The sequence below is a fragment of the Triplophysa rosa genome, linkage group LG6, assembly GCF_024868665.1.
Source record: "Triplophysa rosa linkage group LG6, Trosa_1v2, whole genome shotgun sequence".
NCBI classification, from domain to species: Eukaryota; Metazoa; Chordata; class Actinopteri; order Cypriniformes; family Nemacheilidae; genus Triplophysa; species Triplophysa rosa.
The window spans coordinates 7,177,469-7,190,755 of record NC_079895.1 but is presented as its reverse complement, the minus strand read 5'-3'; the positions used below and the strand labels follow the sequence as shown (position 1 = coordinate 7,190,755).

At 40.1% G+C, this 13,287-nt stretch overlaps 1 protein-coding gene across 1 annotated transcript in view; it reads left to right on the top strand.

The window, feature by feature from the left end:
- Positions 1-2,336: 2,336 nt before the first annotated feature.
- The window catches only part of gli2a (GLI family zinc finger 2a), an 82,291-nt gene continuing 71,340 nt past the window's right edge, over positions 2,337-13,287 (top strand). The window contains exon 1 of the mRNA XM_057336715.1: positions 2,337-2,757. The gene's annotated coding sequence lies outside the window, so the exon portion shown is untranslated. The remainder of the gene's footprint in view (positions 2,758-13,287) is intronic.

Sequence of the window (13,287 nt, the reverse complement as noted above, 5' to 3'; positions counted from 1 at the left end):
ACTCGTCCTCAAGTCAGAGGTCTGAGCTCACGTTTCAGTTTTTTTATGGGCAACAGTAACATACATAACTATTTTATGTTACATAATGCGTTTGTGAAACAAAATTGAACCTGCTGATTATGACTTACCCACATTTTACGTGCTTTAGAAGGTATTTTAGGTGCAACAAAAGAATTCAGAAGTAGGCTAAATTTCTGGCCTACAGTCTCGTGCATTTGGCGTCTCCTAGTGACGAGGAGCGTAACTGCTTGACGTAAAACGCTTATAAACGCAGATTATGAGCAAGAGCGTGTAAAATGGTTTGCAGCAGTAACAAGCTGTCGTGTGATTTAATATATTAGCATATCGATTTTATACACAGCTTAAAGGTTTGCAAAATAGGTGTTACCGTTTGTTCTGTTAAGAACATCTGGACTCAATTTGAGTTCATGTGCCGCTAGATGTCGTTATCTCCACAGTGCTCGAGCTTCTAAATTGTACCAAATAAGCCATTTCAAATAAATGTTTATCCCTATCTAGTTGTCTTCATAGGTGTCGCTACCCAATACATTTTCTCTTTACTTGGGTAATCTGGCATTGGATAAATCTGGTCAGATCTCACAATGACACAGAGTTAATTTAAACTTAAGTTAGAATGTCATGGAGCCATACATAGGAGGATTTATCTGAGTAAAGAGTGATCTAAAGATGGTTAGGAATCGCTTTTAAATGATGAAACTCTTGAAAAGACTGTGTAAATACTTTTCAATTGTGCAGGCCTGTGTGAATTACATGCTGTAAAATGTCATGTAATGTAAATGTTTTATAATGTCAAGAGTCATAAAGACATAGGTAAGGTTTGGTGGGCTTTTCATGTTGGTTATATTTTTAAAGGTAGGCCTACACTAAAGTTTTGTTCATTAACTCAACCCTCCAACCTCTCTTATTCAATATCTATTTGATATGTAGGCCACACAAAAACTCATGCAAGTTACATAAATTATATAATTTTATTAAGTTTTATTTCTCTTTTAATGTATTAACTTCACTGGGCTGTTAATAATTGCTATGAATTGTCAAATTGAAGGAAATTCCTGAAATTGGAAAGAATAGAGAATTAGTAATAGTAAATATTTTGATCACTATATATCACCAACTTAAACATGTATTTTTTTCACACAGGTGCACATTTTTTTTAACTCAACATAGCCTATAACCAAATGTTTTATTCAATGCCTAAAGTTAGTGTTTTGTACTTCTCGAAACAACTCTTGCAAAAATAAATCATTTTGATTTTTTATTTATTTGAATATTTTAGATTTTTAACCTTTAGATTCTTTGAATATTTATTTCTTTACATTTAAATCACCCTTAGATGCCTTTTCTGAACTTAGTGAGAGTGATTTTCAGAGAGGACCAACTTGCTCATTAACATTCCTGCCCTTGGGGCTTGCTGGCACGAGAACAAGGCAAATGGCTTGTGAGGAAAACCCTTTACGTATGGACAAGAAAAGCAGTGAGTGTGCTTTAGCACTCAAGCATGATGCACCCGAGTGACAATAGCTTCCCTTTTGTGGACACAATCTACAATATGTGTTTTCTGGCTCAATGTAATTGTGTGATTTTTCTCTGGGTACTGAGCAGACTTCCCAATCGCCATGTTGGCAGTTCCTTAGAACATATTTAATTCAAAGGGTTAAAGTAGTTTCGGCTGTTAACATTGAGAACAGGATCGTTTTGCAAAATATTTAAATATTTGTTGTGACACCAAGTTATATACGTAAACTATTCTTTCTCCACTAGGTGTCGCTGTATAGCGTTTGCCTAAACATTTCTCAATAGGTATCAAGTGCAGCGTCAATCAGTGTGTGTTCAAAATAAATCGCAAACAAATATTTTATGTAATAATTTATTGACTCATGCCGATATATATATGAGCCAGCAAGGTGCAGTAATTAAAATGGATTCCTTGGTAAAAAATTGTTCTAAATAAATAATAATAGAAATAATAAAATTGACTACACACAAACGCCACGAAGACTTCATTTGCATAAAGGAAAAATCTTAATTGGTTTTCCTTAAGTTTTGAGTTTTGCATTTACGTCAAAGCAAATCAAAGTTTGATACATTTAACGTGCCAAATAGAAATATGTTGCCAATTAAATATGTAACCATTAACTTTCACCCTTAAACTGCACAACGTTTAAATAAACGTGCATGAACTGTTCTTACGAGGTTTCCAATCACCGGTGAAAGTTGAAATCAAACTCCTCTTAAAACCCTACCTACAATATGGTTTCATTAAACCCGGCCCATCTGGTGAAGCCAGTGGCCCAGCGCTAAAAGAGACTGGGGGGAGAAGTGAAGATACAGACGAGGGCAGATATCGGATTGAAAACAAATCATCCCGACAGATCTTCCCAACGTCACGACTGACGATTTAAGAAACTTGTTTAGGGTATATTTCTGTCGCCCAATCCGCCGTGTAGACGGGCAAATTGCGGTTTAATGTCCGAGTAACAACTCTTTTCAAGTCAATGCGTGTGATGGATCGCCAAAGTTTACGAGATGCAACTGTAGCGCTTCATCGTTACAGTGAATGATGTCGTTTCTCTCGCGTGCTCCAAGCTTCTGCTTTTGCGAACGAAAATAGGACGCCGATGGAGTTTCGTGACAGCATACAAGCAACTTTTAGCGTTTTTAAAAATAAAAGTAAGCTGTTCTTCGGATGCACGTTGGACGGCTGAGCTTCTGACGAACTTTGCGACAGCGAAAGAGGTAAGAATGTGTTTTCGTTATGATTTACTGTGAATATGAACGTATCGTGTATGTGTGCGCGTCACTTTTATAACTTTGTTTATTTCTTAACGGGACAACTCAAACCTTGTAAAGTTTCCCAAGCAGTGCTAAACAATCTGTAGCCTAATCATTGTCTTGCATCGTATTGCCTTACACCTATCTTGTTTTAAATGTGAACCACATTTTGAAAATGTGATACTGATGAACAGACAAAGTAATTGTTGCTTTAAAAGTTATGTTTGTGAGAGGCACTGAACAGTTGGTTGTTTGTCAGATGCAAACTTTTTGACTGATAACGCTTCTCTGTAATTTACTAAGATGTTCAACAACACTAGTTACACGCATTCATAGATGCTTTGTGGACTTTCCTTTGGTTTTTCTGTTGACATGCTTAACCAAAGTACTTAAGAAGCCAATTCAGATGTCCAAATATAGTGTAAAGATCGTTAGATATGTTTTGGTTTTACCGTGAGACATTTTGTGTAGACTGTGTACACTTTGTATTGCTGTCACTGTTTTGTTTACTTTGTCAAATAATGTGCAATACCATTAACATTTTACCCAAACATTGCAAAGGATTAAAGGTATTATAAGTATAAGTTTGTGGCTTTAAAAAGTGCAGAGTGTGTCTTGTTTTCCCAAAAAGTGTGTGGCGTGTATGTGTTAAATTTAATGCAATGCCCAGTCGAGGGCATTTGCATAAGAATAAATGGTCTTAGTGAATTTACCATTGTGTGCAATGAGAAGCGCCAGCAGTCAGAAGCAGAGTTTAGTGAAAAGAGGAAAAAAGATGGTCCATTCAGATTATTCAGACTGGTTTGGGCCACGGTCATCAGCTTCTGAAGATTGGGTCGACCGTGTCACTTTCATGTTCCTTTCCTGCTGTTCCGCACCATTTTCACACATTTTCCTCTTGTCCCAACCTAAATCAGGGCTGTTTAGCCTTGGAATTCCGCGGGAGATTTTAACAAGAAGGACCTTGAACGACATGGTAAATGAACCGGACGGGGGGGGACTTGAAAATGCAGATGGCTATCAAGGAAAAAGTTTTAATGAGTGTTCCTCCACAGTAAGGACGACGACTACGTATGTGTAATATCAATAAACTTAGCCGGGACCAAAATAAATGTTTAGCGTAATGCATCAGTGCTAAGTCCAGTGCAATAAGTTTTTGTGTGGGCACAGCTGCATGAACTTGAATATTTTTCACAAATCCAGTATGTTCCTAGAGGTTATAAATGAAGATATTTTGTTGCACGTCAAACTTGGGTTATTTGTCAAGTGAAAAAGCATAACTCTTTAAAAGCTAAAAGAGTTGACTCCAGGCTTGAATCTTGGACAACGCTGCGTGTCTGGCAAGACCTTGAACGTCTTGGCCAAGGTAGAGTTGTGAGGAGTGTCTGAAGTACACTTGTGCCCTGGAGTGAATAGATGAGAAGTGCTGTAAAGAACAGCTGTGTTTCAAGTCTGTTTGCCATGTTTCTAGTGTCGGCCCGAGCTGGAGATGGTGGCAGAATGGTGTGAAAACAGAATGATGTGGAAAGTGGTAGCTTCCTGCATTCATCTGCCCTCTCGAAGGCTCTATTCTTTCAATCTCATCTCCTCAGCTTTGGCCTATCGCTTGTGTCGGACACCCCTTCAGACATCCGCCTCATTCTCTTACGAGTGTCTGGGGTTAATAAGGATCACATCACATCCGGTCCATGAGTGTGGACGGGGTCCTTCAAAGTTTTTTCTCTCCTCTGATGTAGCATTGTTAAGTCTCTGCTGATGTTATTGAAGAACCCTGTAACACCACACGTTCATCTGCGTAGAAGATATCTCCGTAAGTCTTTAATATGGCATTAAAAGCATATGGCATATCAGCGAAGGGCTGGCGTTTGATTGATTGACCTCATCATTAGTCATTGGTAACTGTTGCCAAGCCCAGAGGAAATTATTTTCAATTAAAAAAAGGTTCTATAGCCCTAAAAGAAATGTCAAGTAGATCTTTAACATGTGCTGAAGACTTCCTAAATGTGTTATTTATAATAAAGAAAAATGCATGTGTGATTTTATGAGAGTTCCAGATCCCAGTTGAATTAGGATAAAGAAAGGGTTGTTGGTGTAATGCATACTCCAGGCAAAGTGCCACAGCAAATGTGTGTGTGTGAGGAAAACGTGCAGGCAGAACTCGCCTTAAAGGGATATTTCAGAGGCAAAACAAAATTTCCCCATGTTTTACTCACCCTTTATCAAAGAACTGCTCGACACGGCTCTGTGGTCTTAAAGGGATACTTCACCCAAAAGTGAAAATTATGTCATCATTTACTCACCTTCGAGTTGTTCCAAATGTGGATTAGTGTTGTCACGATACCAAACTTCGGCACCAGGCGGTACTAAATGTGACAATACTTGGCTATTGGCTATTGTGTTTCCAAACTCATCTGATATGTCTTTGAATGGCTCCTTACCGAGCGCTTGCACAACCAAACCCGGAAGCGTTTGATTTTTACTTTGATAGACTTTCAAACGTTTCCGTGTGGATCTGTGTAAGCGCTCGGTAGAGAGTGCGATGCAATGATCATTTCAAGCGCTTCCAGGTTTGGTTGCGCAAGCGCTCGGTAAGGAGCCATTCAAAGACATATCAGATGAGTTTGAAACACAATAGCCAATCAGAGGTCTTTCATAATCTGTTCAACAGCGCTCAAAATGATAGCTGGAAATGCAAGTATTGTCACATTTAGTACCTACTGGTACCGAAGTTTGGTATCGTGACAACACTAATGTGGATACATTTCTTTGTTCTGGTGAACACGGTGAAAGGTATTCTGAAAAATGCTTATAGCCAAACAGATCTCAACACCCATTGACTACCATAGTAGGAAAAAAACAATGGTAGTCAAAAGTTCCCCAGAACTGTTGAGTAATTGATGACAGAAGTTTCATTTTTGGGTGAAGTATCACTTTAACAAAGGTCTTCTGAAGCGAATCAATGCGTTTGTTTAAGAGAAATATCCATATTGACAGCACTATTAACTTTTATGTCTAGCTTCCGTTATCCCTCTGCTGCACGTGAACTTGAGGCTTGTTTTTCCTGTAAATGATGCAGGCGTGTCGTAAGTTCCGTCATTTGCCGGAAAAACAAGCTTCAAAAAGTCGTTCACTCCCATTCTATCGCTTGGAAGTAAAATGATACGTGGTTGTAGCGAGGAAGGCAGGACGAGAGCCATGGGGCAGGAAGGCGGGGCCGGTGGCGTGAGTGATAATGAGTATCAGCTGTACGCGCACCGGTCCCGCATGCCTCACGGGGGAGCTAGGGAGCATAAGTGGACGAGCGACGGGACTGCCGACGAGAGAGGACCGGGCCCGGAAATGTTAAGTTTTATTTATGTTTGTGTGGCCGGCAGTCGACCGTGAGGTGGCTGCCGGCCTTTTACTTCCGTGTTATTGTTTGTTTATTTTTGATTAAAGTGTGTTAAATGTTCGCCAGTTTCCGCCTCCTTCCTTCCGTTTTATTGAACTTTGCTACATTGGTGCCGAAACCCGGGAGGAAGGAGGGGCATGCTGTCGAAGAGCCCTCGCCGCCGAGCGGCCTCGCGGTGCTGGGGAGTTCGGGCAGCGCAGACGAAGGACGTCCGCCAGCGGCTGCCCGAAGCGTTGGTGCCGGAGAGAGAGAGCTCGACGGGGGACGAAGACCTCGCTGCCGTGCTCCTGGGCCGAGGTGGGGTGGCGGCCGTAGAGGAGGGAGCAGAGGAGTTTGGGCCGCTTGCCGTGGGCCGGAGCCTGCTGCTGTCCACCGGGAAAAAAGGGGAAGAGCAGGGAACGGACAACTCGCTGCCGGCTGCCCTCGGGGGGAAGCCATCGCCGGTCGCCAGGAGGCGGATCGGGTTGCCCCGGAGCGTCCCGCACCACCGCATAGCACCGCGAGGAAGAGCCTCTCGGCTGGGCTGAGGACCGAACGACAGTGTGTCAGGGAACCGGACTATTTTTTTTTCCTCTCTCCCCTCTCTCGTCCCTGTCGCTCGGGGTGCTCCAGGCTCCGTTCTCTCGTCTCGTCGGTGCGTACCCCCAGGCGCTGGGGCTCTCAAGGGGGGGCCCCCCGGGGGGGAGTAAGCACAGGCGCGGTGGTACCCCCGGCCTGTGAGGCGCGATGGGGGTATGTAGCGAGGAAGGCGGGACGAGAGCCGTGGGGCAGGAAGGTGGGGCCGGTGGCGTGAGTGATAATGAGTATCAGCTGTACGCGCACCGGTCCCGCATTCCTCACGGGGGAGCTAGGGAGCTTAAGAGGACGAGCGACGGGACTGCCGACGAGAGAGGACCGGGCCCGGAAATGTAAATGTTGGGTAAGTTACTCTGAAAAAGTAATTAATTACTAGTTACTAATTACACATTCGATAATGTAATTAGATTACTGTACAAGTTACTCTCTTCAAAAAGTATTTTATTACTTATTACTAATTACTTTCTATATCCTACATCAACCTTGATTAGTTAAGTGATTCAAGGATAGACATGAAACGGCTCTTTTAATTCATTCAAATAAATAATATAAAACTACATAAAGTATTATTATTAATTACAAATGTGAGAATTATACATTAAAGCACGGATTTTAAAGTTAGACTTTGAATTTTGATGTCAATTCCTCTTCTGCACACACATATATTACACAAAGTATTTAGTTTAATTACATCAGAAGTAACTGTAATTAAATTACAGAAAAAATAAGAGTAATCCCTTACTTTACTTTTCAAGGGAAAAGTAATTAAATTACAGTAACTAATTACTTAGTAACTAGTTACACCCAACACTGCTTGAGGGTGAGCAAAACATGGGGAAAAGCATATCCCTTTAATGTTGTTTAAAACCCGTATAACTTTTTTTGTCTGTGAAACAAGCAGAAAAATGAAACAATGTTGTCACTGCGCTTTTTTCCGTACATTGAAAGTGACTCATTTTGTGTATTTTAAAGGAAAAAAACAAGTTATACAGGTTTTAAACAAAACGATGGTGTGTAAATGTTGAATTTTTTAAAGAATTATCTACTTTTTTTAAGAACAGGAGGATTATGGTTAAATATTAGGGTGCGGTATTATATCATGCACAGCAACATGGGTACATGTTAGAGTAAACGTTTCCCCCGATTTTTCATTTTGGGTGAACTGTGCCTTTAAGTTATAAGCTTTTTACTTTGTTCTTGCATTCTTCTCGCACACTTTCATTTCCTTTGTGCTGTGGGCGAATGGGCCACCATTTAAAGACAGCTGGAAAATGAGCAGTTGAAATGTATACTGTTTACAGTAAGTTATATTTGACATGTCATAGCTGTGTGGCGTGCGCAGACTTTATACACAGTGAACTGCTAACATTTCCCACACCACACGTCCACCTGTGATTCATGCAAACCGCCAGACAGAGTATGCGGAGGATGGAACTAAATTTATTTTATTAGCTGACCAAGAATAAACATTATACTTAACCGAAATTATAAGTCTGCATTTGAATTTTCGATGAGGTGTAGAGACAGCTGGAAGGAGACTGTTGGAATACCCGTAGAACATGAAAATATACAGCGGTGTTGGAATTATATGTGTATAACTATCAGAATGAGTTCATACTGTGGGTCTCAAACTGTGGTATGGGAGTTTTCTCAGGTGGTTTACATTTATTTAAATTGGTTTTCTGTGTTTTATTTCAGAATTTTGACTAAAGACACTAAAAGAAACACAAAATGTGAGATATTCTGTTTATCCACAAAGTGTGTAGATTAATTTTATGGAAGCGGGTTTTTAAATTTGATGTTAAAATGCATTAGACAGAGTATTGATATTATAAAAGATATGGCATTATACCACTCACAGTTAGATAGTCTTGAAAACTTGTGCCACAAAGAGATTTGCCTGATGCCTACAAAGTTAGTATATTGTTGCGGCTTAAAGGGATAGTTCAGTCTCGTGTCGTTCCAAACCTGTTCTGTTGAACACAAAAGGAGATATTTTGAAGGTGTTAAACCAGCCTGTTATGGGGGATCAGAATATATTACTTCCACTATGTTAGTCAATAGTGCCCCAGAACTCTTTGGTTACAAACACTCTTTTAAATATCTTGCTTTATGTTCAACGATGAAATGTAAACAGTTTTGGAACAACTTGAGGGTGAGTAAATGATGACAAAATTTTCATTTTTAGGTGAACTACCCCTTTAAATGTACTTAAATGTTCTGGTCACACTTTATTTTAAGGTCCAATTCTCGCTATTAACAAACCACTAACTACAACGTTTGGTGCTTATTAATAGTTAATATAATAGTTGTTAGGTTTAGGTATTGGGTAGGATTAGGGATGTAGAATATGGTCGTGCATAATATGTGCTTTATTAGTACTTATAAACAGCCTATTTTAATAACATCCATGCTGCAACTGTTAATAGTGAGAATTGGTCCCTATACTAAAGTGTTACCATTGTTCTGGAGCTAATTGGTGCTAATTAGCCTAAAAGTTTACCGTACAACTGAGTAAAGTTTACTTCATTTGTCTGTGTGTGTATTACTATTATGTGCATCTTACTATCCGCTCTGCAAACAAAAAAATTACAAGCCATTGAATCAAAGTACCGTGTGACGCTCGGTGCCCTTTGAGAGTTAGCTTTGATGTGCAAGTTAATTAATTCCTGAAGGGTTAGTGATAGCCTATCAAACTCTACATTGAGGGAACCTCTTGACTCATTATTACACTTATTGTATCATCTTCACAGCCCGGGAGTCGCCTAGCAGTTTACCCTCTTTCTGTCACTAGCTCAAACAATAGCACAGTGTTCCAAGTGTTTGTTGTTAGTGCTAATCGGATGCAGAAACCCAGTCTGAACTGCACAGGGGCCATAGGCAGCTCCTCTGTGTCGCCGGGACAGTCTTCTGTTTCTGCTTTCAAGATGAACTTATTGGAAACGGAGAAGTCGATGCGACGGCGTTGTGATTTATCCGTCTCACCGCTCCTGACCGGGCTTGCCAGGAATGAAGGGGGCAGATAGATCGTCTCGTTGCGTTCCACAGGACGACAGGAAGATCCAAAGAGGAGCTCTGAACCCCTGCCAGGCCGCAGACTCCTCTTCAACAGACTGGAAGACGAGCTGGAAGTGTTGAGCAAGGAGAAGCCATGTGGTAATCTTCAGCAATCGGCCCGTAGTGTTCCCTGACACACACACGTCCACTCCCGGCCGTAGCCTCTCCCTGAACGCCGCGCTGGCCCTTGGCCAGGCCTCTCCGCACTTGCTGTGGAATTCTCTTTCTGCGCGGGGCTGGATAAGGATCATGTGTGTCGCTGTCATCATCTCGCAATTCCTGGTGTAACTTAAATATATGACTCCCCACATTGCGGTCTGCGCAACAGCAGGCTGCTCGGAGAGTGAAAACATTAATGAAAAGGGACAGGAAAGGAGTCTTTTATTGTACCACACATCAAGTCCCTGAATAAAAGAGAGTTAAAGAACTAGTTTACCAGAAAAAATTATAATAGTTGGTATTTATGTAATCGTTGGTCATAATAGGCAGGGTTCAGTGTGGTCTGGGCTGTCAAGCTTGATCTTAAAAATAATAAAATGGAACTCATTCAACTGTATTTTAAAAGGGATAAATAAATTAAAAATGATATTTCTGTAAAAATTTAAACACCCTTTTGTGATTTCAAAAACCTGTATTACTTACTATATTTTGCAGAACACAAAAAAGATATTTTGAGGAATGTTGGTAACCGAATAATGGCGGTACTTATTCACTAGCCCACGGACCGTTGGCTAAACGTCTGATGCATAAGGTGGCACACTTTTCTGGAAACACTTCAGCATGTTCGAAGTCGTCATCTCCAAAGAAAGCGGCGGCGACGCGAGACTACTTATTCACTTCTATTTGATGGACAAAAAACCTTGCAAGCAAGTCAATGGGTACCGCCGTTGTTCAGTTACCAACATTCTTCAAAATATCTTCTTTTGCGTTCTGCAGAAGAAAGTCTTGTCAGTTCTGTAAATGATGACACAACTTTCATCTTTGGGTGAACTATCCCTTTAAGTCTTCTTTTTTGTTAGTAACCAAAAGTTAAAATAATATGAACCTATTGTGTGGCTGCACAGTGTTTCTTCAATTTTGTGTTTTGTAAAAAAATAACATGTTTGGCATGAAAGTATGTTGGGTAAATTTTCATATTTCCACACAATCAATGTAATCTGTTTGTTTTCTTGTAAAAATAATAAACTGTTGGAAAACTGAGTTGTACAACGTAAACGCCACAATATCTAAATCTTTAAATTATCCAAAAAACCTCATGAAAACCCGTGCATTATTCGTATTTTGCCATAAACAAAATTTAATTCACCTGTGGGTTTCGCGGTTGCCGTTAACAATGAGTCTTTACCCCAAATTATATTTACAGTTAATGATACGGCACACCCCTGAGTGACTGAGCCAAACTGTACAATGAAATCCATCCCATTCAGTAAGTTAGCTGCTAATTACATCCAAACTACATTACACCGCAACTATAATTGCCTTCAGAAGTGCGTAATTAACATTTGTGTTGTTCTCATAGGGAGGACGGACAGAGAGATGACAGCTGGGTTTGTAGCGAGAAAGCGCTAAGTACCCGTTTGGTTTAGCGACCCTAGCAAATGGTGTGCCGAGAGAGCAAATTCTTTCACAAGCGGCGATGTGACACGCAACAGCTGCGATACACTGTGTTAAAGTATCCTCACAGTATGCTTTGCCTTATTTATAAACAACCGTAGCATAAACACAGCTCTCATAACGATTTAATTATGTGCGCTAACATATACATCCACGATCTCCGGGCGCTCGACGCAGCTTCCTCTTCGACTCTCGCTGAGAACGTTTCTTAAAGATAGACACAGATTCTTCCAGAGGGTTATGTGTAGGCTGTAAAGTCAACATCTGTTTCAGATTTTTAGGAGGACAAAGAGATCAACCACAGGATATTGCATATATGCAGGGGTTTAGTGGTGGGGGTGGTGCGGTGTAAGGTCATCCTTTGGTTTTTGAAGGATTTCTTAAACTGGTCAGTGTGGTTTAAATCTACCTCTAGCCGACTGCCAACTCATCGGGTCTGTCAGGGTGGAGTAAAGTGTGTCGTAGCATGACTGTTTCACACTGAAACTTCTGACCTTTACAGTCATTCATGCTTTTCTGTGGCTTCAGGGTGTTCTGGACGGTCTGACATTGAGTCAATGCAGCAGCGTCATCTTCTACAACAAAATACAAGCCTCTTCACAGACACAGCATATGAAGTGGTCTTAATTCTCAATGGAAAACCTCAAGAGAAGGTTAAGAAGATAAAGATTATGAAGAGTTTTGTCAGGCTGTCAGACATTAGTTGAATGCAAGATAACAGGCAAAAACAAATCGTACTCAAATTTTACGATCCCTGCTGAAAAAACAATCGAAAATGTTATGGATTTTTAAAGTTATAATGGGATTTGTATTGGTTTTATTGGAAACAATTATGGTGTCTACTGGTACGTGATGGATTCTATTGGTGGGTGTTAGATTAGGTGACAGATTAATCCTTTTGGAATAATTGGCCAAAACGCACTACATAGGAATTTTGGGTAACACTTTAGTATAAGGACCAATTCTTACTATTAACTAGTTGCTTATTAGCATGCCTATTATTAGCATATTGGCTGTTTATAAGCACTTATAAAGCACATATTCTGCATGACCATATTCCCTAATCCTACCCAATACCTAAACCTAACAACTACCTTACTAACTATTATTAAGCAAAAGTCGTAGTTAATGGTTTACTAAAACCGAGAACTGGACCTTAAAATAAAGTGTGACCGTATTTTGTAATGGTTAATGGAAAAAGCTAATTGATCATTATGGTATTTTAATGAAAACCATTAGAATTTCTATGATGGTTTCTATTGGGTTTCTATTGTTTCTTTCAGCAGGGATGTTTGATTTATATTTTAAGGGAAAGATTTTTGAGTTTTGAGAGAAAATCACACACTAAATAAAATCGGATCAACTTTGACTACATTTCTTTCTTTAACTTGTTTATTTAAAGTATTTCTTCAAGGAAAAATGTGGTAGCAAGTTTTAACAGTGGGAGTAATTCCATTATAGTAGAATCCATTAGTAGGCTTAATTTATTATTGATTAAACCAACAGACACTGCCTGTTTGTAATGTTATCTCTTCCTGGGATTACAAAACAGCATTTACATGCAAATTTGCTCTGAATGCAGGATTAAGTGTAAAGAGATGAGCAAATCTTGTGTAATCACAGTAGTCTACGAATGAAGTCCCAGACATTTCTGCAAAGCTATTATTAGTTCAGTTGGACATAACTAGATGGTTGTTCAGACTTGTGTTTATGAGGTCATTTATGTCCTCACTATGATATCGCAAGAGTGAAGAAGCATAGAAGACTAGGTATCAGACATCATCAAACAAGACAGAGATCTGAACCGTCTTTGCATTCCATTGTGTTGTGTGAAAGGCAAGCCGTAACACAGTAGT